Source organism: Phodopus roborovskii, unplaced genomic scaffold (genome assembly GCF_943737965.1).
Source record: "Phodopus roborovskii unplaced genomic scaffold, PHOROB, whole genome shotgun sequence".
Classification (NCBI taxonomy): domain Eukaryota; kingdom Metazoa; phylum Chordata; class Mammalia; order Rodentia; family Cricetidae; genus Phodopus; species Phodopus roborovskii.
Window position 1 is genome coordinate 22,560,942 of NW_026126588.1, and position 27,302 is coordinate 22,588,243.

A 27,302-nucleotide genomic window follows, 5' to 3' on the forward strand; every position below is an offset into this window, starting at 1 on the left:
GGACCCCCTCTCTCGGGATGCACCAGGCTGGCGTGTGTGGGACTCCGGGTCCCATTTCTCTGTAGAACTAAATGAAGTATTGTGACTTGTCTCAGAGGACATTGCTCTGAAGGCAGAGTGTGGGGGGAGGGGATGGGGGAGGGAGGTGGTATGGGATGAGGTCCCAGGCCAGGCTCTGTCTGTGAAGAATTCAGAGCAGGACTGCAATTCTAGGCCGGCTGTTGTAGGTGGTGGCCTCCTCTAGATTTAATGTGAGGTTAGACAGGGAGAGAAAGCATGCCTTGTGAAACGTGGGAGACTCATGTGCAGCCAGGGCACTAACATTTCATAAGGACTTGGCACGTTTGCTGGATGATTCTGGCTTACTGCCTAGCTCTGAGTTTCCTGTTCATAGTTCCCCAGATGTGTCACTGCAGGATTAAAGCCCCAAGAGTCTCTGACACAGGCATCATCAGGAACCCACTTTCTCTGGGTCATCTGACAAGATGTGAGCTGTCACTCCTGTGCCCCCAGACACAGCCCAGCGCTCTCTCGAAGGGAGAGAATAAAGTACTGCTGTCCCGGAATGACTGCGGGGGGGGGGGTTGATTTTAGTAGCTAACGTCAGGTCAGCAGACTTCATCTGGGCAAGGAACGCTGCTGGGTGATCATCAGAGTTCCCAGTGGCCCGAACCATGAACAACGCAGATGGTAAGATGGCTCGCTGAGCTTTAGGGTTTTCTATGTCAGTATTTTTCCTTCTTTTGGGGCACGTGGAGACGTTTACTCACACACTGATGAGTTACTTGGGAGGGACAAACGGAAACAGAGTGAAAAAAAAAAAGATTATGTTGTTCACTGAAACAAGACAGAGAGCTTCCTGGCATTCTGCATCTCTGTGGACACATTGTAAAGATTGTGTGTGTGTGTGTCTTAAGATCGCCTATGATTAAGTTTCATTATGTGGGAGAGTCACTGTGAAACGCAGGGAAACTGTATTTTGTAAGTACTTTTAGGGCTTATGTGTACACTACTAAGTCGACTCCAGCACCAGGGCAGAGACAGGCTGATCCTGGGAGCTCACAGGCCAGGCTAGCTACCTGAAGAGCTCCAGGTTCAGTGAGAGAGCCTGTCTCAGAACTGGGGGTGGAAAAAAAAGAGAGATGCTTGAGGACGATACCAGAGGACCATCTCTGGCCTCCACACATGCTACACCCCACAAGGTTTTTAAGATACGTTAATTATTGGTAATTAAGACATCACTTTCTTTTCCATTGTTAGCCCGATGAAAGTGAACATTGTTGCAGTTGAATCTTTGCGTCTCCTTGGAATGTTGCCTTGGGATAAATCTCCAGAGGTGGAGTCCACTGTTTAATTAAGCCTAGGAGTGCTCTCTGTAAATCCCCATCTCGAATCTATGAGTACAACTTGACAGCATTCTCACAAACACTGGTTTTATTTACTTGTTTATTTTTATTGAAGTGTATTAGCCTGAACAATTGACAAAGGGCATTTCCGTTGAGTTGATTGACTTTGGGAAACCCTTTTAGGAAGCTGGCTTTTTCTCTGTCCTTTGGGTTCACCTTATCTTTTTTTGGGGGGGGAGTATTTAACACCAAATTGGTGCCCTATTACCGTAACTTCTGCCAACCCAGTTTCAGAGGTCTGTGACCTCCTTTGAAAGTGTGCTGAGGGTGTGGGGTTAGCTTCTTTTGCTCTGACTTTTACCTGGGGGTGGGGGTAACCCTCATCTTTATGATTTCATCTTGTCTTTAAAGTTAACCCTTAGATTCAGCAGCAGCCTTGGCTGTGTTCCAACAGCATGTGGGACACTGTAGATAAAAACAGTCCCCACCTCGTCTTTCCCTGGTCCATCTGCATTGAGGATTCCCTGCCATCCCTCCCTCTCACAGGCATTGCCACCGTCTGTGTGTTTTATTTTGGTTTCCAGTGGCCCCAGAGCCAGTTTCTCTCTCCCAGGCTTGCCTGGATGGGAGTTTGGACCTGCTAGTGGGCTTTCAACAAACAAGTCTAGAAGACAATGTAAGGGAGACAGAAACATTGTTACCCAACTCTTAAAAAAAAAAAAAAAGGAATAGTCCAAAAAAAAAGAGACTCAGAAAGAAAAAAAATAGTCATCCCAGATAGAGCTTTTCTGACGTGAAGGGATTGGTTGGCTTTTTCTGTTCAGTGTGTCTGTGAAGCTCTTAATGGGTGTTCCTAAGCAATTGAATGCACAGAAACATGGACTTGAGGGGGAGAACGTCAGAGGGGTGGACTACATACCCAGTCTGGAGCTGGGCAGTGCCAATCAGGACCAAAGGGATGTTTCTCGGTCCCTTTTATATCCACACAGGAAGACATCATCACTAGCTTGTTTAGAAGATTAGGAAACTGATGCATAGAGAAGTGACTTGGGTGAAGTCTCAGCAGAAGTTGGTATGGAGCTAGGATTCTTGGTGCAGACAGCCTGACTCTGGAGTCCAGGAGACTTAGGGAAAATGTCAGGGCACGTGGTTCACTTGGGTGTGTTGCTTACGTCTTGTTGGAGCTTCCCTAAGGAAGTGCAGCTATTTGTGTGTGTGTGTGCGCGCGTGTGCGTGTGTGTGTGTGTCTTTAGTTTTGTTTTTTGTGCATGATATCCCAAGTATTTCTCATGAATTTAAGCATCACCAAGGATCCCAAAGCTGAAACTTTATTAACCACATTCACACGATACCACAAGTGGAAAATTCCACTCACAAAACTTTGCTTCGTGCTCGAGATTACTCAAAACATTCGATCAGATAGTGTGCAGGAGATGCAGACGAAAGAAGTAGATCTCGTCCTCACCGTTATTTATTTCTTCACGTTCATGCACATATTCCAAGATGTGAAGGGAAAAAAAAATCCCCCAATCTAAGACACTTTTGTCCCAGGTCAAACAAAGGATACTCTTTATTTTTGCACTCTGGAGCCAGATGAGCAAGCTGAGGCTCAGCATGTCAAAAAATAGCCCACCTTGCAGCTCGTCGACCTGTATCCAGTGCACTTAGCTTCAATCCCAAGCACCAACGGGCCCTGAACAGCTTAGGGCTAATGTTCATGCTTCTTCCGTCAACAGCCTTGGGACCCTAATTTTGCTGCCTTTGGAGCTGGTGGGGCAGCAGTCCCAGGCAAGCTGGCCCTTCCTTGAGGATGAGGCAGAGCTCATCCTTAATTTCTTTGAATCTACAGGGGCCAGGGCAAAAAAAATGTCATCTGGTAGAATTTCTAACCACAGTCTCCCTGACTGGGTAGTCAGTTTATCTTGCCTATATAACAACTTTAGGTACTTTGACTCGGCTGGATTGTTTTCTACGTTCCTTCTGCAGAGACTCCACACCATCACTGATGAAGTTCAGAGACTGTCCCTGAGAGGGGTAGGATAAGGTGCAGGCTTAGGAATGGAGGCTAGTTGTGATTTCACATGAGCAATTTCTCCCTCTGCTTAGCTTAGTCCCGGTTATAAACTGGGCATGGATTTCTGTTTACTTTTGGTTAAATGTTCCCATGAACTGTTGGAATTTTGAATTTAAATAACTTACTGGCAGTGCTGTGGATTGGATGCAGGGCCTTCTGTGTTCTAGTCAAGCAGATGCAACCCTGAGCTACATCTCCAGACCTAAATCTTGTAATTTAAAAGTAGGGTACTTAAATACTAAGAGCCCATGGCTTGTTGGTGCTTACACATCTCCTTCATGAATGTAACTTCAGAGGTCATCTAGATTGAAGGAATATTTTGTTGGCCATTGATTATTTTTTTTTAAATGTAGATGACACATAGTCTGCCTACAACTGCAATGTAAGAGCCTGTTCAGTGAAGAGTCCCTCTCCTCCCCTCCCGTTCTGCAGCCTCTTCTTTCCCCGGTCTTCCAGGACAGGGGCTCCTCTGAGGGCTGTTTTATTGGTGTGCCCTTCCTCCTCACTTACAATGCACACCATTCTGCACCCTGGCCCATTTCTGTGTTTAATGAGCCGCGTTTTAACGTCCTGGAGGTCCCTTAAGTTTTCTGTAGTCCTTTGTTGTCCTCATCAGTATTACAATGAATAACAGCTTGCCCCTGTCATTTTGCAGACATTCAAGCACGTGTATCGATAGGACAAATGTGACTCAGATGTACATATTTCCCAGCCACTCCTCACCAGCTGATACCAACGAGCAGCCCCATCAGAAACACCCGAGAGTGTTTCCCTATGTACACTGAGCTTTCCGTGTGTGTGTGTGTGTGTGTGTGTGTGTGTGTGTGTGTGTGCATGATCACTCATACATGCCTGTATGGAAGTCGGATGTTGTCAAGTGACTTTTTCTATTGTTCTTCATCTCATTTTTTGGAGAGTTTGCTGTTTGGGCTAGAATGGCTTGCCAGCAAGCCCCCAGGATTCACCCCTCAGCGCTGGATTTCTAAGTACATGCTACCCAGCCTATGTGACCCCGAGGCATTCAAACCCATGTGCTTATGACTATGCAGCAAGGGCTTTATTCAGTGAGCTGCCTCCCAAATCCATTGAGCTAGGTTTTTGTTGTTTGTTTTGTTTTTTAAAGAGAAAGGTAATTTCAGTGTGTTTTATCATTTCTTTAAAAATCCAGTGTGATTTCTTTAAAAAAAAAAAAATCCATTGTGTTTTAAACTTTCTCAAAATATGAGTGAAGTTGAAAGTCTATTTCCTTGGCCACAAGTAATTATTGATCGTTACTTCTATTCACTTAGCAATTAGTTTTTGAGGGCTTTTGCTGTGTGTGTAGCCATGAGATGCCAGAGTGATGGTGACCCGACCACTACTGGGCTGGAGAGCACGTGCTAAGTACCGTGAAAGACTTACGGACTGTTTAGACGGCTAATGGCTGAGATCTGCCTTGGTCTAATAATTGAGACTTCTTGAGGGAAGAGGATGGGGCGCCAGGCCTGAGATGGAGCATAGAGAGGGGGGGGTGCAACATCACAAAGTCCCGTTTGAAGAATCAGGCACACGCACACACACGCACACACACACGCACACACGCACACACGCACACACGCACACACACACACTGTAGCACTCAGAAGGCTGAGACAGGAGATCCTGTCTCAAAAGCAACAATCAAGCAGTGTCCATTTGAGGATCGGGGTTAGCTCCACTCGGCGGTGAAGGGGGTGGAGGAAGGGCACCAGAAAAGCTGGGTGCAGAGACCGAGGGCAGGTCATGGTGGGCGTTGGGGCAGAGGTGGGAGCTTGGATTTTATTGGGAACTTCAGGGAGACTTAGGTTGTGGGGTAGCAAGAGGGACTGGAGCCTTCGCACCTTAACTTTGGGGACTTTGCTTCTTCCCCCGGGTGACATTGGCGGGGAGTGGACCCTGTGCTCTAGCACCTCCTGTTTTTTCCTTCAAGAGATCATGACTGAGGTGACATTGGGTGAAGGGCCAGTGCCTCTCCAAGCCCAGACCTCCGTGTGAAACAAATGACACTTTCATCGTTTGTCTGAAATGGCCGCAGAGGCATTTCTACTAAAACACGTTTTTACGTTTCCTAGAAGCAAAGCTCCACTCGTCAAGAAGCAACTCATCTGTCGCTAAACTGGCTGAGCATCTGTGAAGCTTTGCTTTCTGATCCAGAGAAGGTGACAGGGGTTATTTCTCAGAAGTGACTCCCTGGGTGAATTCCCAGTTCCAGAGTCCATTCTGTGCTGAACACAGTGCCAGGCTCTGCGGGTGGGAGAGGAAGGTAGGGGGGGAGGTTGACATAAAAGTAAAGGAAATTGGCAACAGCTGACGGATTGCCCCCCAGACTGAATTGTGCTATCAAAATGAATTCACAGAGCGGGTAGTGAGGAGGGCTCAGCCACCTTGCAGGTACAAGATGAAAACTTAGCCCTAGTGAACATGGCTGCTAAATCTCATTGGAGTTCTTCTCGGTGCTATAGTATATTCAGCATCTCGAGGCCTGGACATGGCTATTGGTAGGGTATTTAGATCCTATTCTATAGCCGTGGGTGGGGTTACTGTCATCTTTAGAGGTTAAGAATCAGTCTTCCTCAGCACTGTATGAAGAAATAAATGTTGAGGCTGAGACTTCTCGATTGCCATGAACAGTGACCACTAACAGCTGTCTGTTCTTCAGAGCTGAACAAACGTTCTGGGAAGTCCAGCTGACCGTACAGGTAGTGAGCTTCTCTTACAAGTCATCTTTCCCTCTGGACCACTGCCTTAGGCTGGTTTTCTTGTGAGTCTACAGTGCTTATGGGTGTGAGCTGGACCATTGCTTACATTCCTAGTGGCTCTAAGCCCGGAGACGGCTTTCATGTTATGAAAGTTTTGAACAGACGCCCAGCCGCGCCTCATCCAAGGTGATCATTTGTGGCCACAGAAGAGTAGAGTTAATGTGCATGTGTGTGGGAGTCGGCGTGTTTGGGGTACAGCGTTCAGTCCATGTGACCCTGGGGAAGCAGTGATGGAGGACCCAGGCACACCTGGACAGGAAGTGGGGCCAGGTCAGCTAACATTCCAGCAACGTTGCCTTCTGGTCCAGGGAGGAGGACAAGGGTTATTTCTGAGAAGTGATGCCGTAAGTGAGTGAGTTCCAAATGCACGAGCCAGGCAGAACTAACTGCTCCAGGAAGACTCAACAGCCTTGAGTGAAGGTGAAGAGGTGTACAATTGCCTCTGGTCTGCAGGTTCCTGAGCCTTTAGTTGGCATCAAAGTGCAAGGATGATCAAATGGTATTGTATCTCCAGACAGGCCCTCTGTGTTCTTCACACCGTTTCTACACAATGCAATGCAAATGCTACGTGGATGCTACAGAATAGTGCGTGACAAGACAAAGTGTCTGTGCATGGTCAGCACAGACTTATTATCATTGTTATTATCCTCCTTTCCCGCCTGTGGTTATCTGGACACACGGAGGTGGAACATATGGCTATGAAAAACCAATTATTTGCAAAGCAGGAGTCTAGGAGACTGTAGAGCTTGACATGTATCTGTAGAAACTGTACTCGAAACACGCATGTTAGGATTCAACACTTTTTTGGTGTTTGTTTTCCCCAGACCTGTGCATGATGTCTTGTGTAGCCTTTGGTTCCTGTGTGCTGACATTAGAAGGCAGGCTGTTCTGGAGATGCTTAAGTTCTGAGGGTAATTCCCTCACGCATTCGATTAGCACAGAAGCCAAGTAGAAACTGTCTAGCTTTCTGCTGGCCATTGTGCGTACGCAACAAAAAGCCAGGGACAAGTCAGCTGTCCAGATATCTGCAGCTATCTGGACCTTTTATCTCCAGTCTCCAGAACTGTGGGAAATGTTCCTTTGTTGTTTAAGGCACTCTGTCCTTGGCTACTTGTTATAGCAGTCACTCCAAACTAAGACGCCTGGTAAGTTCACAATGATGGTGGGCACAGGTTAAAAAAAAAATTAGCAGAGATTTCTGCCTTTGTTTGTCTGAACACTGCCAGAAGCAATAAGCAATGACATTGTTCTAGGGCTATGACCAAACATTTACATCCTTTGTGGCTCATTTACCATTGTGGGTGTGTGTTGGACTTGGACATGTCTTTTTTGTAGAGACACCGGACCTCTTGGCATTAAGATTGGTTACCCTTGTTTGAGGTTAGCAGTAGGGCTGCTCAGGGTTTGCTACCAAGAACATAGCCCAACACAGCCACAAAGTCAACACATTCCAGAGCCATAATTATGCCCCCAGAGGTTGATGTTGCTTCTCTAATTCTAGAACTTGACTGGAAATCATGAGTCAACTACTTTTAGATGCGTTCTGGCCTGCAGTTTTATTTGCTGGCCTCTTGACCCCTCTGGCTGTTCTGGAGAAGGTCGAGTGGTCAGCCTCTTTGTTTGGGGACCACCTCACCAGGAAGTTCCAGAACAAAAGGTTTGCAGACAATCATGTCCTCGATGTGACAACTGGAAGCTCTTACATTTCTTCCATGGGTTTTGTAATTTTCAATGTCTTCCTAAGGAAACTGGGGTTTAGGGAAAGGAGTCATGTTTTTTGGGCTATAGCAAATTAACAGAAGACTTTGGATTTGAACACTGGTCTTTTGGATCCTCAGACTTCTTCCTGTATCATTGCCCAAGTGGTAAAGGGCCCAAGGAAGGAAAACAGTTGTTTATGAATGTAGTTTTTTTTTTTTTAAATGATTTTATATATTTTTGTTTTATGGGTACGCACGAATGTCTGCATGAATATATGTGCTCCCGGAAGGGACTAGAGGGTGTTGAATCATTTTATAATTACAGATAGTTGTAAGACATACCACATGGGTCCTGGGAACTGAACCCAGAACTTCTGTAAGAGTAGCAGGTACTCTTGACTGCTGAGTCCCTGTAAGAGTTCATTTTTTAAAAAAGAGGTGTTGAAGCTTTTTAATTTATGATGGGGTTACCTTGAGAAACTGAACGTACATTGGACCTGTTACTGGATAGGGCGCGCAATGCCCTGGCCTTGCCAAACCTTGTTGCTGGGAGCACACTCTTGAGTGTCTGTTGATTGATGACCTGGCTGGTTGGGAATCTTGCTGCAGCTGCCCAACATTAGTTCAGTGCCACACTGCAAATCGGCAGCCCAGGGAAAGGTCCAAATTCAAAGCACAAAGCAGTGTCTGTTGACTGAGCCTCACTCTTGTGAGGTATATACTGCAAGCTGAGCCACTGTGACTCTGAGTCAGCCACGGATGAGCCGTCAGCATCTGGGCCATATGTTTTCCAGCTTGCCAACACTGAGTAAACTCAGGCTTCTTTCTACCAACTCTGAGGGCTGTTATCCCCACTGGCACCTGTAAATAAGTGAGCTCTTTGAAGAGATAGCATGTAAAAGTCTTACTATTATTATTATTTTAGTCCCAGAAAGTCTCTGAGAAGTCTGATAACAAATTTATGCTCACACCAATGTGTACTTTAACAAATGATAACGTATACACCCAAGCGTCGTGGGAACCCACTAGTAATTTCCATGGAATAGTTAAACAGCTTCTGCTAGAAGTGGGTGGGGGAAAATCTGTCTCACCATCCGCGCCGTCTCTCTCTTTTAACTCGCCTCTAAAAGCATATTCAGTTCTCAGGATTTCTTCTCCAGAGAGGGAAAAAAAAATCATCTATGATTCTGCTCTTTAATTGCATTCAGCCGTGACAGTACATATATTGAAACTTCTTTGACTTAAGCAATACTCTCATGTGAACCTGTGTGAATCAGTTTCCCTCAAGGGTTAATACTCTTCTGTATGAGTTCCTGAGCTGACTCATAGGGACAAAGGAAGGCTACAGGTTTTTTGCTGTTGTAGGCATGAGGGGAATCACCCAAAGCGCCTCTCACTGCCTGTGCGGCGATCACTAGCCTCACACTGAGATTTTTTTTTCACCCTCAAATCGGAAGTCTATGCTTACTTCCCCCAAGGTGATGCTTTTCAACAATTTGCCAAGGTCGTGTGCCCTAGATACAGAAACTGGGTCGTGCTCTAGCGTACAGAAAGGAACCAGGTTCGCAGGCATGTGCACCGTGGTAGGAAGTGGCTTCTTTAAGGGTAGGACTCACAGTTGTATGAGTCCCTGCGTGGCCTCTGTCTGCAGCCATGGACAATGAACAGTTGGCATCAGCTTCCAGCAACATCACTCACTCCCTGTCATTAGCAGCTGATCCTGGTTGTGCATGGAAATCAGCTGGGGAGCCTTTCAGGAGTCTCCTCAGCTGTACTACGCAGCATAACCACTGTGCAATATGGGCTGGAAGTCACTGACCCGAGAGTCCACAGCCATTAAGCCGGTCAATTACCCAAACAAACAAGGAGCAGGCGAAATCAAGCGTGCCTAGCGGGATTGCCAAACACTGCCCGCTGGGGGATATTTAAGTCCGTTTCTCAGAAAACCTTGGCCCTGGAAGTTCTGGAAAGCTCATGCCTGCTGATTGTGCTTCTTTCTTCCTCAGGAACTGCAAGCATTGGGAGAGTAAACAGGGTTACTTACGTTCAGCTGACAAACGCTTAAACGTCGGCTTTGCTTAGCTGCATAGGAAATGCCCTTAGTGAGCAGTAGGGAAGAAGAGAGAATGGGGCGGAACAAAGTAGAGTTGCAGAGTGTCGCAGGCTGGGTAGGGGTGGGGGCCATGGGCCCTGCATTGTTTGGAGTGTCCTGAAATCCACTTTGGGGAGTATGTGATAGGGTGTTTGGGATGGTCTCAGGGGTGAGGAGAATAGAGGAGAATTGGCAGGAAAAGGGAGGGGCAGGAGGAAGAGGAGGAGGAGGGAAGGGAGGAGGAAGAGGGAGAGAAGAAGGAAGAGGAGAGGGTATTCTAAGAGGAAATGTCAAGAGCAAAACAAAAGCTGGATGCTGGGGAAGGGTCACAAGGACACTAGGAAAGAGACTTGTCCGGAACCGAAGGGAGGGGGTTGACCGAGGTCTCAGTAGGTAATGCACTTGCCACTCCAGTGTAAGGACTTGAGTTTCGACCCCCAGAACCCACGTAAAGCCGGACACAGCAGCACGATTCTGCAATCCCAGTTCCCTACAGGATAGTGGGAGACAGAGACAGAGACCACTCCCTCACGGGCCAGCTAGCCCGACCTGTGCATCCAGGAGCAACAAGAGACCCTTCTCACAAGTGAGGTGAAGAAAAGCCTGGCATTCAAGGGTATTGTTGGACTTCCCTGTGCATGTGCCAGGGGTTTGGGGAAAGGGAGATGGAGAGGGGAGAAGACTCAGCTTTGCATCCACTAGGCAGGGAGGGGTCCGGCTTCTCCTAGTGCTAGGCGGGCCACATTCATCTTTCCATATCTCCTCTAGCTTTTAATACTTTGCCTGCTCTTAACCCACTCCCAAGGAGCAGAGGGCTTTTCTTTTGCCCCTGCACAGCAGCGAAGCCCCGGGGGCCAGAAAGTAAAAGTGACATTTGGAGGTCAGGTGGTTAGTGTCGCAGGGACTGTGCAGCGCTGGGCCACACTGATTCTTTGGGAAATGTGGCTATTTCATTTTCTAAATTCAAGAACAAAGTGTAAGCAGTCAGCCCAGATTTGGGCATGAACAGAAAATGGCTTGTTTTTTTTTTTTTTTTTTTTTTTTTGCTTTTGAATGTTTATATATATTATATATTGTGAGAATTTTAATTCTAAGAAAGTGCTTGAGTGGCAAAGGGGAGAGGGAGAGAGGGAGAGAGAGAGAGAGAGAGGTTCTGAAGTCCTCTCTCCTGCCTGGGTTTTCTGCTTTTCATTGTTGAAAGGGGTGAAACCCTGTTAGGCGGCCTGACTCGTCCCTGGGAATTACGACATTTTCCATGTGAAATCTGCACGCCGATAGTTTCTCCATTCTACTTCTGCTGTCAGTTCGTGATTGCCTCGCGGCATGCGCTTGGCTGGATTTGAAAGACTCTTACGTGAACGAGGAATAAAAGGAAAGCGAGTTGAGAAGGTTGTGTTTCACCACACGATAAGCGGCAGAAACCCAACTGCGTAAGGAAACAATGTGTGGAGAGGTTTTGGGTATCGTCTTCTCCTCTGTAGTTTTTTAATGAGTTGGTTTCAAATGTTGGGCAATATTGTCCCTTCACCTCTCCTTGTACGAGGCCGGTGGGCCAGGGAGCTTCTAGCTGACCCTTCCCCCCAGGTCTGTGCACTCCATTTCCACCTCTGCGGTCAGGGTTATTTTTTGGGGGGTGGGGACATAGGTACTAGGATTGGAACTTAGGTCCTTGTGTTTAGATGGCAAGCATTTTACCAACTGAGCCTCTCCAGTCTCCATTAGCTAATTTTTTCCCCCATCATGCTACAGGTGAACAATCACATTTTTTTTATTTCCTATTCAGAGCGCGCCTAAAACCATTGCACCTTCCCTGCCAGTCTTTGGAGATAACCAAATCCTAACCACAACAAAGCATTTACTTTGTGGCACCTACCCCCAGTCAGCATTCCATCTGTAGGTCTGCCTTCACCTAGCGCAGACACGGTTCTGACCGTGATCACTCGAGGGACTGGGTTAAGACGGAGTGGGCACATTGGGCAGTGTTGGCCACCTCCTTAGGCTCCTCCTACAATGCTTCCAGGCAGCAAAAGATCCTCACCTGCGGGGCACTTAGTGTTCGGCTGTTTTGAGGACGTTTCAAACTATAATGGGTGCAAACATCGCTGTTCAGGTTTTTGGGTTTCCTGATTCATGGAACTATCTCCAGTATTGGTCTTCAGTTACATGTAATTCAAAGAGGCGCTTTGGAACTGTCCTCCTGGCCACTTTCCTGCACATCCCCTGCCTATTGGTGTGTATTCAGTTGAATGTAGATGCATTCCAAGCCTGGGAAGTCCCCTCAGGGAAGGGTTATATGGACTTCTCTGAAATGGTCTTTGAGTGTGGAAATTGCTGGGCAGAAAACATTTGCTCAGTTCCATTTTCCAAGCAAGCACTTGTTTGAAGAGTCAGTTTCTTTTATTAAAACCTTGGAAAAGTACCAGAGTGCTTACCTCCTGGAGTTTTCCATCAAAATCAGACCTCTGGCAAGAAAGAATGTGCATGTCCTTTCCCACAACGAATTCCCCTATGTGTCTACACATGCATGCATAAATACTCAGCAGCCCGGGTTCTACCTGTTCATAGCACGCAGTAGAAATTCCAGTGCCTTAGGCTTTCTTGGCCGAAAAATCATCTTTATTTTAGGAGATATAAGCAGGTATCCTCATTCTATTTAAAGGTGTGTGTGTATGGGGGGGCATCAGGATGATAAAGCCAGAACGAGAAGCTTGGAACATTGAGCCTGCTCCCCATCTTCAGCAAGGGGAGGCTGATTACTTGATTACCCCCCAAGTGGTGAAGATTCTCTGCTGTATCTCGTAATCTGGCTGCACACCTGTGTCCTTTGTCATACCCATTATTGTATCAGGAATTGCTAGTGGGTTTCCTATGATCTGAAGCGATCCTATGGAATTATAGACTGTGAGAAGGTGTAGGGACCTTGACTCGGGGCAGAGCAGGGTTACAACCTAGCCCTGGCTGTTGGTATTTGCAGCATCAAAGGCTGTCTTTGTGACCAAGTCCTCTGTTTGTGGAGTCTTCACTGACAATTGTTAGTACTAGAACAGAACTGAATTGTAGGACACCCAGCTGGAGTCAGAGAATTCTTTGCAGGGGATAAACATCTCCATGTATCTGGGCACAGATGTGTGCTGACAGAGTGCAAGTGCTTAAAAAAGAAAAGAAAAAGACTATCTTACATACGCATTTATATGTGTATGTATATATACACATATATACATATATGTGTGTGTGTGTGTAAACACAGAGCCAACTCTACAAGCAGCAATTTAGGCATCCAAGGGATGATAAGGATAAAATCTTCATGCTGACATTATTATAGTGATACTTTTCTTTGGAGAATTTAACACAGTTAAAACATAAGCTCCTACTACATTTCACAAACACTCCTTTGTCTGTGTAGGGTTTTCTTTTTAAAACACTCTGTGCTGCCTGGTGAAGCCTGGTGAAGCCTGGGGAACCCGGGTGAAGCCTGGCTATTCAGTGTGGGAACTAAATCACATTGCTTTTGGTCTGCCAAAAGACATGTAGTTTGTAGGTTATTGTTTTAAACAAGTACATGAGATTAACTTCTGGGTTGAGACTCAGTGACAGTCTCAGAGAGAGTTCACATTCATTTAAGATATTGGGAAACATGTGGCCAGCTTGGTGCCAGGTGGCTTTCTCCGCCCAACAGGGATTTTGTTTGAGAAGACTTCACGGAAATTACATGGTGAGTTCAGGCTGTTAGCATTTGGTTGAATGGATAGATTTTTTTTTTCCCCAATTTCCCAGCTACACTGAGATATGATTGGCAAAGAAAAGCTGCATCTTTTTAAGGTCCATATTGTGGTGACCTGATGAATGTATTTATTGCGAAATGAGCTATCATATTTTTTTTAATGTGGGCAGAACATTTATGACCAACAAACGTACAAAGCAATGCCACTTGTGACTTAAATCTGGGCCGTCACCCAGAACATCATGTTTTAAGGCTCTAGTCTGTGGGGATATTATTCCAACTATCATTTTTTTTTAAATATTTCATGTGTGTATGCATGCGTAATGGTGCATACGTGTGTACATGCTCGGGAGCGAATGCGTGTTCACCCATGCAGGCGTGTTTAGAAGCCAGAGGTAAATGTTGGGTGTCTGCCTCTGCCTCTGCCACTCCATGGTCTCTCACTGAATGGAACTTCCGCATTTTGGCTAAAGCAGTTGGCCTTACATCTGTCTTCACCCCTCCCCCAACACACCTGTGACTCCACACCTGAATTTCATGAGTGCCTGGGGGGGGGGATCTGAACCCAGATACTTAACTCCTACTTGCCCAGAAAGTACTTTCCCCACTGAGCCATCCCTTGGACACTTACAGGGTAGTTTGAAGGTAGAGCAAGCAGGCTTTGGAGGGCCTGGCAGGTTGAAGTGGGTCGTTAAAGGCTTGCCTTTGAAGTTTATGACTGCACAGACTATGTTCTCTCAGTTTTGGCAGATCGAAGCAACAGCAATTTGGTCTCCATAGCAAATAGCCCAAGGTCCCAAGGCAGCATTCACAGGTGTAACCCCAGCTGCTGGGCCTGCTCTCTCTCCTCCTCCATCATGGCCATGCATTTCCCATCATGATGAGCCTACACATAGCTCCTTCATGTGTTTCTGTCATTCATTCTGCCATAGCTCTAAGAAGGGGGTGGCTAATACAGTTGCCAAGTCTGCCTGTCAGATCATCGTGAGTGCAAGCTTGTGCCCTTTGACCCACATCTCTCACTGTCTGCCCCTGCCCAGCCCTAATTACCATTCTACTTTGTATAACTCATCCTTGTGCTCATCTCTCTGCGGTGGCCCCTGGGAACAGCTCAACACCACAGCATCAGATCTTTCGTTCACCGCCCTGTGCATTTAACCAAAAGATTTCAGCACTCACTGGCTACATCGGCCCACACTCGTCAGTGGTGTTTAGAGTGAAAGTGTTTTCATGTACAGGCTCTGAGGTGAGTGCTGCGTGAATGTGTGTATGTGTGTGGGCGTGCTGTTGATGTATGTGGTATGCATGTTTCTCACGTGTACTGTGAAAGTGTCTATTGTATGTTGTTTTCAAGTCGTGTGTCCTGTGTATATTGCATGTACTCCAATGAGAACATCACGTGTTCCGTACGCATGTCTCCCGTACTCCCTTTGAGTGTATGATGTGTTTTGTATATGTTATATGAGTTTGTTGTGTAAATGAGCATGTTTGCATGCATTGGGATTGCGCATGCAGTGTATATTCTATATCTTATGAGTGTCTGCGATGTGTAAATTATGGGTCGTGTGCATACCATCTGCTGCATGGATAGTGCATGTTTCGTGAGTGTGTTCAGTGTATGTTGCATGTGTAGTGTGCGTTCTGTACATCGTATGTGGGGTATATTTTGTGTGTGTAGTGTGTGTTGTTTGTATTCTGTGGGTTGTGTGTGGTACATGTTTGGGGGAGTGTGTATAGCGTGTGATGCACGGGTTCTGTATATAGTGTATGTTGTATGAGTGTCTGGTAATGGACACATTTGACTACATGCGTGGTAGATATTTGTTGGATGGAAGAAAGGGCATCATTCTGCCTATATGAGGCCCGTGGTACCCATTCCTAGGTGGCCTGTCAGTTTATTGTAGCCCCACTTTGTGTTTAATTGCCTAGCCTTCGGCATCACACAGAGAAGGAACAGTGGTGTGAAATAGAGGTACGCACGTAATGTATCTTGTGCAACTAGATCCATGCTCTCAAGGTGGACCTTCCGCAGGGAACACTCTAACTTCCTCCCACATTCGCTGGCTCACTCCCTGAGTAAACCCTCCTTCACCCTGTTGGCTGTCTATTGCTTGTCCACACCTTGCAGGAAGCAGGGATTTTTGTCTGATTTGTTTCAACAGCTTCAGTCCCTGTTCTATGCCCAGAAGACTTGGCGGCAGCTCTCTTCTCGCTGAAGGGCAGCTCTTTGAGTTGTGTGGCTGCTGTGGCAAGCCTGCTGTAACAGGTCTGTCTTCTCCCAGGCTCCCTTGGGGAGAGGTGGAATCATCACTGGAGGCGGGGATCTACTCCGAGATCTGAGCTCTTGCCTTCTCTCCCTATCTGTCCATCTGTGAGTACTCCCTGCTGGACTTGGGAGGGATCGTCTTGGAAAGCTGTGTGGGAGGCGGGGCCTCCTGACCCACCTTATGCTCTATTAGTCTAGTCTTCCATGACTGTTGAGGTGTAAAGTCCAATTTGGGATGCTTAAAAGTATACTCGGGGAGTGGGGGTCAGGGGCATGAATCAGTCAATAATGTCCTCGATTTGCATGCATGAGGACCTGAGATCTAATCTCCAGAATCTGCTTTAAAACTTTGGGCATGGCGGTCCATGACAGTTATCCAAGCCATGCTGTGTGTGTGTGTGTGTGTGTGTGTGTGTGTGTGTGTGTTGTAGACTGATGGCTCCCCGAATCCGATTCATCAGTCAGCCTGGTTGAATTGATGGGCTTCAGATTCAGCGAGAGACCCTGTCTTCAACAGGCAAAGATGGAGAGTGATCAAGGAAAGATCCATGCCAACCTCGGCCTCTGTGCTCACATGCAAGGAGCATGGCCGCACACGTGCAAGCCCCGCCCCACAAAGCACGCACTCGGATATTTCAATGCCTCGTTTTGGCCTATTTAGTACTTCACTTTAATTTATACAGTCTTAAAAGTTAGGCTGCTGCTTAAAATAGGAATGTTCCAGGGATGCGAGAGTGGTCATCTTCCCGCCCCGTACTTGCTGTACAGCTCGTGATCCTCTTGTGTAGACCATTGTCCTGTTGTGGACTTAAACCCTGTGATGGGCTTCAGAACTAAACTGCATCTTCTGCTCTATTCAGTTTCAACTACAGGCGAAGCTATATTTGTTTGTTTTTGTTGTAAAAGTAGTATGACATGCACTTCCAGAAGTTTTATAAATGCTTAGTTTGTCAAAAGGAAATATCCCTGGAGTCCCATGCTTAAACACATTTGGGTCAGTCAGAATATTAATAAGATGTTAACATTAACAGCAAACTTTCCTAGTACGTTGGTAAGGGGAAAGGGCTAAGGGAAATAATTCTGAACAGCACCAATACAGCACTCTACAAATGAAAATAATATAACATGGGAGTTTAAAATGCTGTCTGTCACTGGCGTTTTTTTACAACATATGGAATCTGTCCCGTGTAGGTCTTCCTCAGTTGACAGAAAGCAAAGAACGGGCTGTGGAGGACTTTGCAGCAGGTGATGGGAATATGGGAGAGAGAGGGAATGAAGAAGGGATTGCCAAGGGTAAGAGGGAGGGGACAGGGTTCCCCTGGGCAAGGTCATTCAAATAGCTGCTCACAAGCCACCAGAGTGTCCCACAAGCTGGGAAAAGTCTCCATCGCGCTTCTCAAAGCTGCTGGCTGGGAGACACCTTGGAGACTCTTCTTGGCTATCACACATCCATCTAGAAACCCCTGGATTGCTTACCGTGGTGTTCCTTCTCTCTGGCACAATGTATTAGTGGGGAGAAATCACATCTCCCTTCGTAACTTCTGCACTGGGAATTACTCTTAGCTAGGATTTGTTCACACACACACACACACACACACACACACACACACACACACGTCCCCTTTCTCCTTGGGTACTGCCCATGATAACCTTGGTGATTCTACGATTGTTTCTTGAGTTTCCAAGGGAATGAAAAGAGAAATTTCTAGCATGGGTCAGGGGGGAGGTATTGCAGATGTGTTCAGAGTGACGTCACACTTGTCAGTGGGAATATCCACCACGGCATGGACAGGAACGGATAAGAAGGGGCACAGAAATATCAGGCCTTCCCAGCCTCACTGTGGCTCTTGCTATTGGGATGTCAGCTGATGTGGTTGGGTTAATTCCTCCTATGGCTTGGGAAGTAGGGCCCACAGCAATTTAAAAAAAAAAAATGTAAGCCCTCATGGGGAAGTGCTAGTTACCTGTCCTTCAAAAGAAAGATGAATAAAACTTAAGAGGGTGTGTACTATGCCATCTCCGAGGTGCTCCACTTATGCTAAAATACCCTTTTCCTAGAGTTTGAAAGAGCCAATCTCAGTGTACAGTAATCAGTGACTCTCTCCCCGGGCCCTTGTAATACAGCGGTTCTCTTGCTAGGCTATAGGTGGCCATGCATTGATGTAGTTGTTCACAGAAGCTGCAAACCCCGGAAGGTCTGCCCTAGTATCAGTCCTGGACATGGATTGACAACTCAGACTCCAGCCTGTTTCTTTCTCTCCCTCACATTGTCATGCTCAGGAGCCCTCCAGCATAAGCAGCACCTTGTTCCACTTCTCAAAACTGTCTTCAGAGCTCTTGGCTGAGTTTGCTTCTACCTACTTCAAAAGGTCAGGCGAGAAGCCTGACAGTAACACTTGCGTGTTCGTCAACACCCAGACTGAGAGGAAATATAAACGGCGCAAGAACTCTGAGCGATTGCAGAAAAGAATCGGGACAGAGAAAAAGAAAACATTAAGAAACAAACAAACCACTGGGATTGAAAAAGACTGAACCCAGGCACAAGACCTTTAAACAGACAGAATTAAGCAATCCATCCCATCAGTCAACCAGCATGTGACACGCTTTCAGGATTTGTTTAATAAAATACTAATACAACAGTGAATGAAAAGACCCAAGTTCTCCCCTCATGAGACTTATATTCTAATGGGGGAAAGGAGTTAGTTATCTAGGTCAAGTTAAGTGGTGGCATGTGCTAGTAAACATTAATAGGGACCTCAGTGATGCAGGGCTATGTCTGTGACGTGCATGTTCACGTTCATACATATGTGTAACTTTTAACAACAATAGACATCTAACATTTTGGGGTATGTGTTTGGCTACAAGCACAGGGGATTTCTTCAGCAGTAGTGATTTGGGCATTAACACTGTAGGAGGAACAAGAGAGACATATTGCTCTTGTTAAGACAGGAAGTGATGATTCAAGTTTGGCTAGAACTTTTTAACAATGAAAATCCAGAGCGCAGGAGAACCACTTAGGCCCAGCAGTAACTAAATGTCTAAGTTTACGTAAAGAACGTTGTGCAATCTTTCGCTGCAGGCTGCCCTTTGCTTTTTAATCTTTCAGATTTCAGTACCTATTACTTCTCCATGTTACTGGCCAAGTTCACAGCCAGAGGTGGGGTTATCCATACCTATAAAATTTGGTTACTGCCCTGTTTTCCAAATGTGGTTTGGGCTAATGTTTGGGGAACGAGGAATTCCTCAGATGTGGTGGCTAGCTTCTGGCCTTCCAGCCAGAAGTACTGGCCACTCCCCCCCCCAACCAGAAAACTCCCTGTTCCAAAAAGACATGACACTCTGAGTTCATACCTAAGAAAGTCCCAGCAATAGTTACTTATTTGCATAGTATCGGTCTGCAAAACTCTTTCGGGCACACTAAGAATCTGCAGTCTCTGGAATAAGTAGGCAGATAATATAGTGTTCGTCTTCTAGAGTCAAAAAGCGGGAGCTGATACAACTTATGTAAGACTGATAAAAGCACTGTAGGGCAAGTCAAGATCACCTGTCACCCAGTGTGCACCAGACAACATAAATCCTTTCATGAGTTAACTTTCTTCATCCTCACAGCAATCCAGGTAATGCTTCCAGACTTATCAGCACACTGGTGCACATCTTAGCGATGGAGACCCGTGGTGAGAAGTATGTCCTTGGAGAACTGTTGCTATTGTCTGAACAAAGAAGAGTTTTGCAGCTGAGATGACTATGATGTCGCTAGGTCCTATGGTCTAACGGGACCGTCTTTGTACGCATGGTCTACTACAGACCAAAGTGCCACTGTGTACCACGTGATTGAACCTTAACTTTGTCACCCACCTCTGAGATACAAGAGACAGTAACTGACTCGATCCCTGCCCACAGATCCCTGGCAGAACTGGGAAGCGCGTGGGCTGTTGGGCGCTCCATTATCTATGCCAGTAACCGCCATGCTATGCTTTCTCTGGATCTAGGAAGTAACTCTGCAGTTCCCTCACATTTTCAGGCAGTGGGACAGTAAAATACAGCAGTGTGGATGGGAGACATCAGCTTCAGACGGGGAGTTGAAGCCTCATTCCGTGAGTCTATTCACTGGGCAGTCCTTCGTCAAGTTCCTGCTCCCGTTTGGAGCAGAATATTTGGAAATATTCTCTTCCTACATATAAGATTGACTGCTGGCCATGGGCCAGATGGACACTTAGGGAAATCTGCTACGGTTTGACAGTGAGAATGTCCCTATAGGCTCATGAGTCTGGGCATTTGATTCCCAGCTGATGGTGCTATGTTGGAAGGCTGGGTATACCTTTGGGACTGCAGCCTACTTTCTGGAAGAGAGTCACTCAGGGTAGGCTTTGAGGGCAACATCTGCTTCTGGTTGGGGCATGCCTGTTCTGCCCTCTAGTTAGCACCACATTAGAAGACCCCGCTGCGAGCTTCTGCCACCGTAAACCAAGCCACGCCAGGCATCGTGCCTTCCCTACCATGGTGGACTATTTCATTTGAAACTGAGACCCCAAACAACCCTCCTGCTTCTGTGAGATGTGTGGACCCAGCAGTTGGGGAGCAACTAATACCAAAGCCACGGCCGGCTAAACTGCAGGCGATGCAGTGAGTCTACACACCTTTTAGGAGGGACTTGAGCACAGGACTTTTTCTCCCTCTTGACAGTAAAACCTCAGCGATGGTGCCTATGGGTGAGGATGGTTAAGGATGGTGTTCTTCAAGATGTCATTTCTAAGCCATAGGAACAAGGGGACAGTTCATTCCCAGGGAGATTCCCTCCTGATCTCTTTTCCCTTTGTCCTTTCCCCCAGAAAGTCCTCCCAGACCTATCCAGTGACCACACTGGGTTGCTTTACTCAAAGAAGTTATCAGATTTTTGTCGGAGGTACTTTACACTCTTAAGATTATTGGCAACGCTGGAAACCTTCTGTCTGCATGGTTAATTCTGCTTATGTTAACTCTACCAAACATTACAAGTGTGCAATTTTAAAATTAAATTTTGTGGCTCACTAAAGACACCAATAAACTGGTTTCCTGTTAATATAATTGACATGATGTCGCTTATGAAATAATTGTGTACTTAAAACAAATTGAAAATAAGAATACAAGCATTGCTTTACAATATATGCCTTGTTCTGGAAATGTTCTTGTATGTTTGGCTTAACACAAGATGGTAAAAATTAAAAATGTGCATCTATATTTGATCTTTGAGCTATATGCCACGTAGCTTGAGGGAAATTCTACCGAATGGCACAAGAGAATGTGTATGTAAGAGGCTTCTTTGAATTGCCGTGAAAGTGCTCGTGACCTTAAGGACCTTCTGAGTGGCTCTTGGGACCTTTTTGAGACTCACTACAACAGAATATCCTTTTCTCTTCACTAATGTGAAGTTTATTTTTAGTTAACACATGATAATTGTACATTCTTGGGGGTAAGAATGCAATCTATCTCTCACCTCAGGCCTTCGTCATTTCTTTTAGAAATATTCACCATCCTCTTGGCTAGCTCTCTTGAGTTGTACGATTAGTTATCATTAGTCGTAGTTCCCTCCACACGCTACACATCGTTAGAGCTCATTCTTCTTCCCTGTTTTCTTATGCCCATCAAACATCGTGTACGTACCGCCCTCCTCCCCATCCTTCCTTACTCACTCTGCTCTCTGCTAATGGGGGGATCGAGTATTCGTATCTAAGTGAGGACTCGTGGTGTTTGTCTTTCTGTGCTTCTTGGTTTTCACCTAACAATGTCCTCCAGTTCTGTCCATGATGCGGTAATGGCAGGACTTCCTTTTTTCTGGGGCCAGATGGGATCTCTTCAGGTATAGATACTGACGCGCACTGTGTTCATGTTATCTGTTCATCTGTCACGGTACACATGGATTGATGTTCCAACATTTAGTGATTTTTACCATCATCTCACAATCCCCTCTCACCTGCTTCCAAATGGAAATTGTTAATGATTTGTCCTGCAAATGTTTTGTCCTACAAATCCAGATCAAATTGGGCTTGTAGACCAGTTGTAGATTGGGTCTCTTCCCATCCTCTCTCCTCTTCTTCTGATTATGCCTCCTTACAGCCTCTCCTTCTTTTCATCTCCACTGGCAGTCTTGGGAGATTTTCCTCCCTGGCTGGAGACTCATAACTTGTCTCTCTGCCTCTTGGATCCAACCGTAGCCAGGATGTTCATCTGTGGCATTCACAATTAATGTCCTTCCTCCAAACTCCCAGCCTTGGCCAGCATCAATCAACTCTGCACTGTGACCTATGTTTTATGAAGAGTTAAAGTACTTTTTTTCGACTTGAATGGAAAGAAAAAATATATTTGCCAGGAGTGAAGAGTCCCAGTCAGTTTCACTGGTGAACTTCACAAGCTTTTGGCATGTTTCTGCTTCCAGTCAGGACTGAGTAAGAGAACCTGGATCAAGTTTCTTACCAGAAACAATCAAATAACGAGGGAGAGTACACAAAGCCAGGGTTTTAAGATACTAGATGTCAATGGGGAAGACTTACCATCCTAGGAGTCAAGAAAGAAATGGCTGAGCCCTTGACGGTTTCTGTTTGGAACATGTGTTCCCAGGTCATAGTACAGGAGAAGAAAACTCAGAGCTCAGCAAACTTCTGAATGGATGAAGTGGAGCTTGGGAATGGATACAGAGAACAGGCATTTTAGAGACCGTCAGAGTCCTGTGTAGGAGCTCATCAGAACACGGACCCACACCCACACGAGAAAGATACCCCATACAATATCTGGATCCAAAGGCACTTTGTAGAGGACTCAGAAGCAACAAGTAATCGGGAAACTGTCTTTGACCAAATGCTGCTTGCTGCATTTGTGCCTAAGGACTTAAAAGCAAGGCCCCAAAGAAACAAACAACATTCAACAACTCAACAGTATCCTGAAGGCAAAAGGATTCAGAGGCCAGAAAGTAAACATCCATGATGTTTGGTGGACACCATACCTAAGAATTACCAGATATGCTAACCAGAGGGAAAATCAACAAGAGACAGTCAAGGATTGACACAAATGTTAGAATTAGAGTATAAGAGCATTAAAGTTATTATAATTGTACTGTACAAGCTCTGTGACCCATCCCACATAGAGAGTACAGCCCCAAACAGTTCTGCCAGGCCCTTCAGGAAGACATAATATCAATTCTACTCTAACTCTTGTAGAAAAGTGAAGAAGGCTCGATCGTTTTCAATTTGTGAGCGCTTCCCAAGTCTCCAAGGCCATTTCCCATGCCCAACTAGAGAATATAACATGGAAGCACTATCAAATATAACGTGATCGACCAGTATTCCTCGTGAACGAAGACATACAAATGTTAAACAGAATACTAGTAAATAAAATCCAGCGTAATGACTATCCTCACACAGCAAGACTGGCCCAGCACAGGAAAACTGATGCATGTAATCTACCATATTAACAAAACTAAAAAATAGATGCCAGAGAAGGGGTTAACAAAATCCAATGTGTATCCCTGGTTTAAAAAAAAAAAAAAAAAAGTGTCTAAAGCCGGGCGGTAATGGTGCATGCCTTTAATACCAGCACTCGGGAGGCAGAGGCAGACAGATCTCTGTGAGTTCAGGGGTAGCCTGGTTAGCCTGGTTTACAAAGCTACACAGAGAAACCCTGTCAAAAAAAAAAAAAAAAAAAAAAAAAAAGTACCTAAAAACACCCACCACTGGCATCAGACTCAATGGAAAATTTCCCCTAAGGCCAGTGAGACAAGGGTGCCTGCTTCCTGGCTTCTGCTCATTATTGTACTAAAGGATTTAGCTGGGGGTAGGTATAATGAAAAAGTAAAGAAAATGAAGTATAGGGTGCATGTCTTGGAAGGAAAACTATCTAAGACAACATAGGTTTCTAGATAGAGAATCCTATGTCATCCACAAAACACAAAAACTTAATGCCATCAGTCAGCTTTGTAGCTTACAGAGCAATGTACAAGAATCAATTCTGTGCCTGTGCATTAGCAGTGGGATGTTCGGGAAGTAATATGTAGAATAATATCTTCCGCAAGAATGCCAGCGGTATGGAAAGTCAACCATAAATCTGACAAAACGTGTAAGTTCTGTCTGTATGGTGGTAGCAATGGCACACAGGCCTGTCTCCCTAAGCTCACAGGGTACCTGACAGTGTCCTGGTTGGCGTCTTCTGTCCCATCACCCCTGGCTTAGGTCCTCTCTGGGAGTCTGTTTCAAGGTCATCCACAAATCACTGTCTTTTTCTGGGTCTTCCAGACACCAGTGTTAAGACTTCCATAAACAGGGAAGAAAGAAAAAATACTCCTTTCCCCTTTCTCCCCCTCTCCTCGTCCTTCCTCTTCATTCCCTCTTCCCCTCCCCCCTCTACTCCTCTCCCCCATGTTCTCCTTCATTTCCTTCCCCTCTCTCTGCCTTCACCTTCTCCTCTTCCTCTCTTCTCTCCCTCCAACACTCTCTTCCCTTCCTTCCCTTCAGCTTTACTGTGCAGCTCAAGAAAGCTGACGTACAACTACTGTGTAGCCTCGGACTCCTGCTCTTCCTGCCTCAAACGCACAGGGGTAGAAAAGTTACCCCGTAGCACAGAGGTTTGCCACCATCCCAGGCCACACCTCCTCTTGAACACTAATTAAACGAGAAGTTTGTGTGGTTGGCCTCAGAGGTCATTTCCACTTTCTTCCTTCTATTTGTTGAGTAAATCATTAAAGCCATCCCATATTAAACATCCTGTATACATCCGGTAGGGAGCAATTCAATACGGCTCCTCAAGGTTAAAGGGTATTGTCTTTAATCGACTACAGTGATCGTAGTAAAGGAAGACCACTTGGAGAAATTATATTTCGGTTATATCCAGAAGAGATCAACAGGTCGAAAGACTCCAGCATGGAAGTGTGGGGTTTGACAGATGCTTGTAGGAAAAAGAAACATAGACATAACCTAGAGACTGTTAATAGAAACAAAGACGGCCGGAGCTATTTAGACTCTCAATTTTGTAGTAAGTTTAGGGGCTGGGAGATGCTCAGTCAGTGCAGTATCTGTCTTGCAAGCGCAAGGACTAAGTCCAGTCCCGAGGACCCAAGTGAGAAATGCCATGCATGGAGGTGATGCTTGTAATATCTACACTAGGGAGGCAAAGACAGACAGGCAGAGTCTGAGCAGTGACGCTTGACGTCCTCTGACCTTAACATGCATGCATACATGGACAGAAGTCACCCCCCATACACACACACACACACACACACACACACACACACACACTATAAGAACATAAAAAGTAAATAAAAGGGGACTTAAGGGGGGGTCATGCTTTTGTTGCCAGGAATATGACTGAGTCCAAGGGTGTCGATAGGCATTTCTTAGGCAACAAGGGGAATTATGAGACACAGCCTACCGAGCCACAAGATTTCGGTTGCTGGTGCTCAGGTTTGAGCAATCATGAAACAGACAAATGTCATCGAGGGAAGTGGGAGGGGGGAGGGAGGGGAAGGGAAGGGAAGGGAGGGGAAGGGAAGGGAAGGAGAGGAGGGTGGAAGGAAGCTGGGAGGAGAGTGCCCTCCGCCAGTCTGGTTCTGCTAGGTACATCAGTCCGTGGACATGAGACTCTGTTAATATGTGACACAACCCAGGCACACAAGCTCTTTCAGTTATTTGCCTTCATTGAGCAAGATTAAACAGCAATGAAGCAAATCATTGGCTTGTCACATCTGTGCTAACCCCCTCTGCTTATGAAGGAAGTTAGAAAGGAATGGCCCGTGCCCTGATATCTGCTGCCAATTCGCGTCTGCTTTGGCCTCCAGTTTGCTGGGGGAAGAAATCATAGGACGTTGACTAGAAAGATAATCTCAGAGGCACATGAGAAACTGCTTGGGGCTTGGGGGGGAGTGTCTGGCACTGAACTGCTTAAAGCTGAGACATTGTTTCGGTGACCTGGGCTCCAAGTGCCTGTTTGGAGGTCAGTCGATGGAAAATGTGTGACGGGAGCAGAAAAGCTGGGCTGTACAAGGAAGCCCATCTAGGACAGTGGTTTCAAGTCTGTGTTGTGGTTCTGTGAGAGGTTCCTGGAAGTTCCACAAATGGCAAAAATAGGTGTAGCAAGTTAAGAGTCACAGAGGTCCTGCCTGTAAAAACATTGTCTATAAACGCATATGCGATTCTCTATATGCTCATCATGAATTCTCTTTCTTTCTGGTGATAGGGGTGCTTGAGACCCAGGGTCTGTGCCAGTAACAACACACACTTCATGACCCCCACCCCCCTCCCCGCCCCGCCATGTTGTTCTAACTGGAAGTCATGAGGGGAGGGTAGTGAAGAAGGTGAAGGAGATTATGGGTTGCTTGATCTCCAGGGACGGTTTCTGACCCACAACTCAGCCTGTGGTTTTACAAACTGTAGCTGAGCCCATGATCATCCTTCCGGGCTCATTTTCTATAGCCTTTTGCCTGGTTTTGGGCCGCAGGCCTGGCCCCTTAGGAAGGCCTGCAGACCCCTGGATGCTTTACCGGGACGGAGTAGGATGCGTTCTCTGGCTCAGGCCATGTTGGACACTGGACTTCCTTATGACTGCGATGGAACCCTGGGCTGTCAGCAGTGTGCAGCAGAGGGGTTAGCCATGTGCCTTGTGCTGAGAACTGGGCAGAGTGACATGAAGGAGGCTGTCTGTGCTTACACAGATCCCAGAGGGATGGCTGAGTGAAGGGGCCACTTGTAAATTATCTGGACAAAGGGAGCCAGAGGAAAGCCAGTCAGAGGGAGGACACTCAGGGTGTCTGAGGAAGGAGGCAGATACCAAGGTCCTGGGGGGAAACCTTTGAGATCTTAAGGTGAGAAGGACGGATCTGTAAATGCTAACCCTTGGAATGTGTGTTTGAGAACCCTGCCCCAGGTGTCTCTAGGACATGTAGGGGACAGGTGTGTGTGTGTGGGGTGGGGTGGTGGTTATGGGCCAATATATAAAAAGAAGAAAAGCCTATGGTACATGCCTGGCTACTTGGAAGGCTGAGGTAGGTAAGTTATGTGACTTCAAGTCCACTCAGGATTTCAAGGTCACCTGTCTCAAGTGCAGGTAAAGCACACATTTCATCTCCCCGTTATTGCACAGGTCAGTGTTGCTACTTGTAAATTGCTTTAAGATCTCCCAGGGTATAAACGTCCAGGCAGCCTGGCACATGCTAGGCAAGTGCTTTGCCAACAAGTGACAACTCCAGTCTACAGTTTCCAGTTAGACCCGCCTGATTTAAGATTCTTTAAACGACCACTTATAGCAGGACTACCACGTGATCCGAAACTGCTCCTGGATGCCCCCCCTAAAGACCCTAAGTCAGCAT

At 46.2% G+C, this 27,302-nt stretch overlaps 1 protein-coding gene across 1 annotated transcript in view; it reads left to right on the forward strand.

Moving 5' to 3' along the window:
• Positions 1-635: 635 nt before the first annotated feature.
• The window catches only part of Il1r1 (interleukin 1 receptor type 1), a 63,172-nt gene continuing 36,505 nt past the window's right edge, over positions 636-27,302 (forward strand). The window contains exon 1 of the mRNA XM_051204428.1: positions 636-690. The gene's annotated coding sequence lies outside the window, so the exon portion shown is untranslated. The remainder of the gene's footprint in view (positions 691-27,302) is intronic.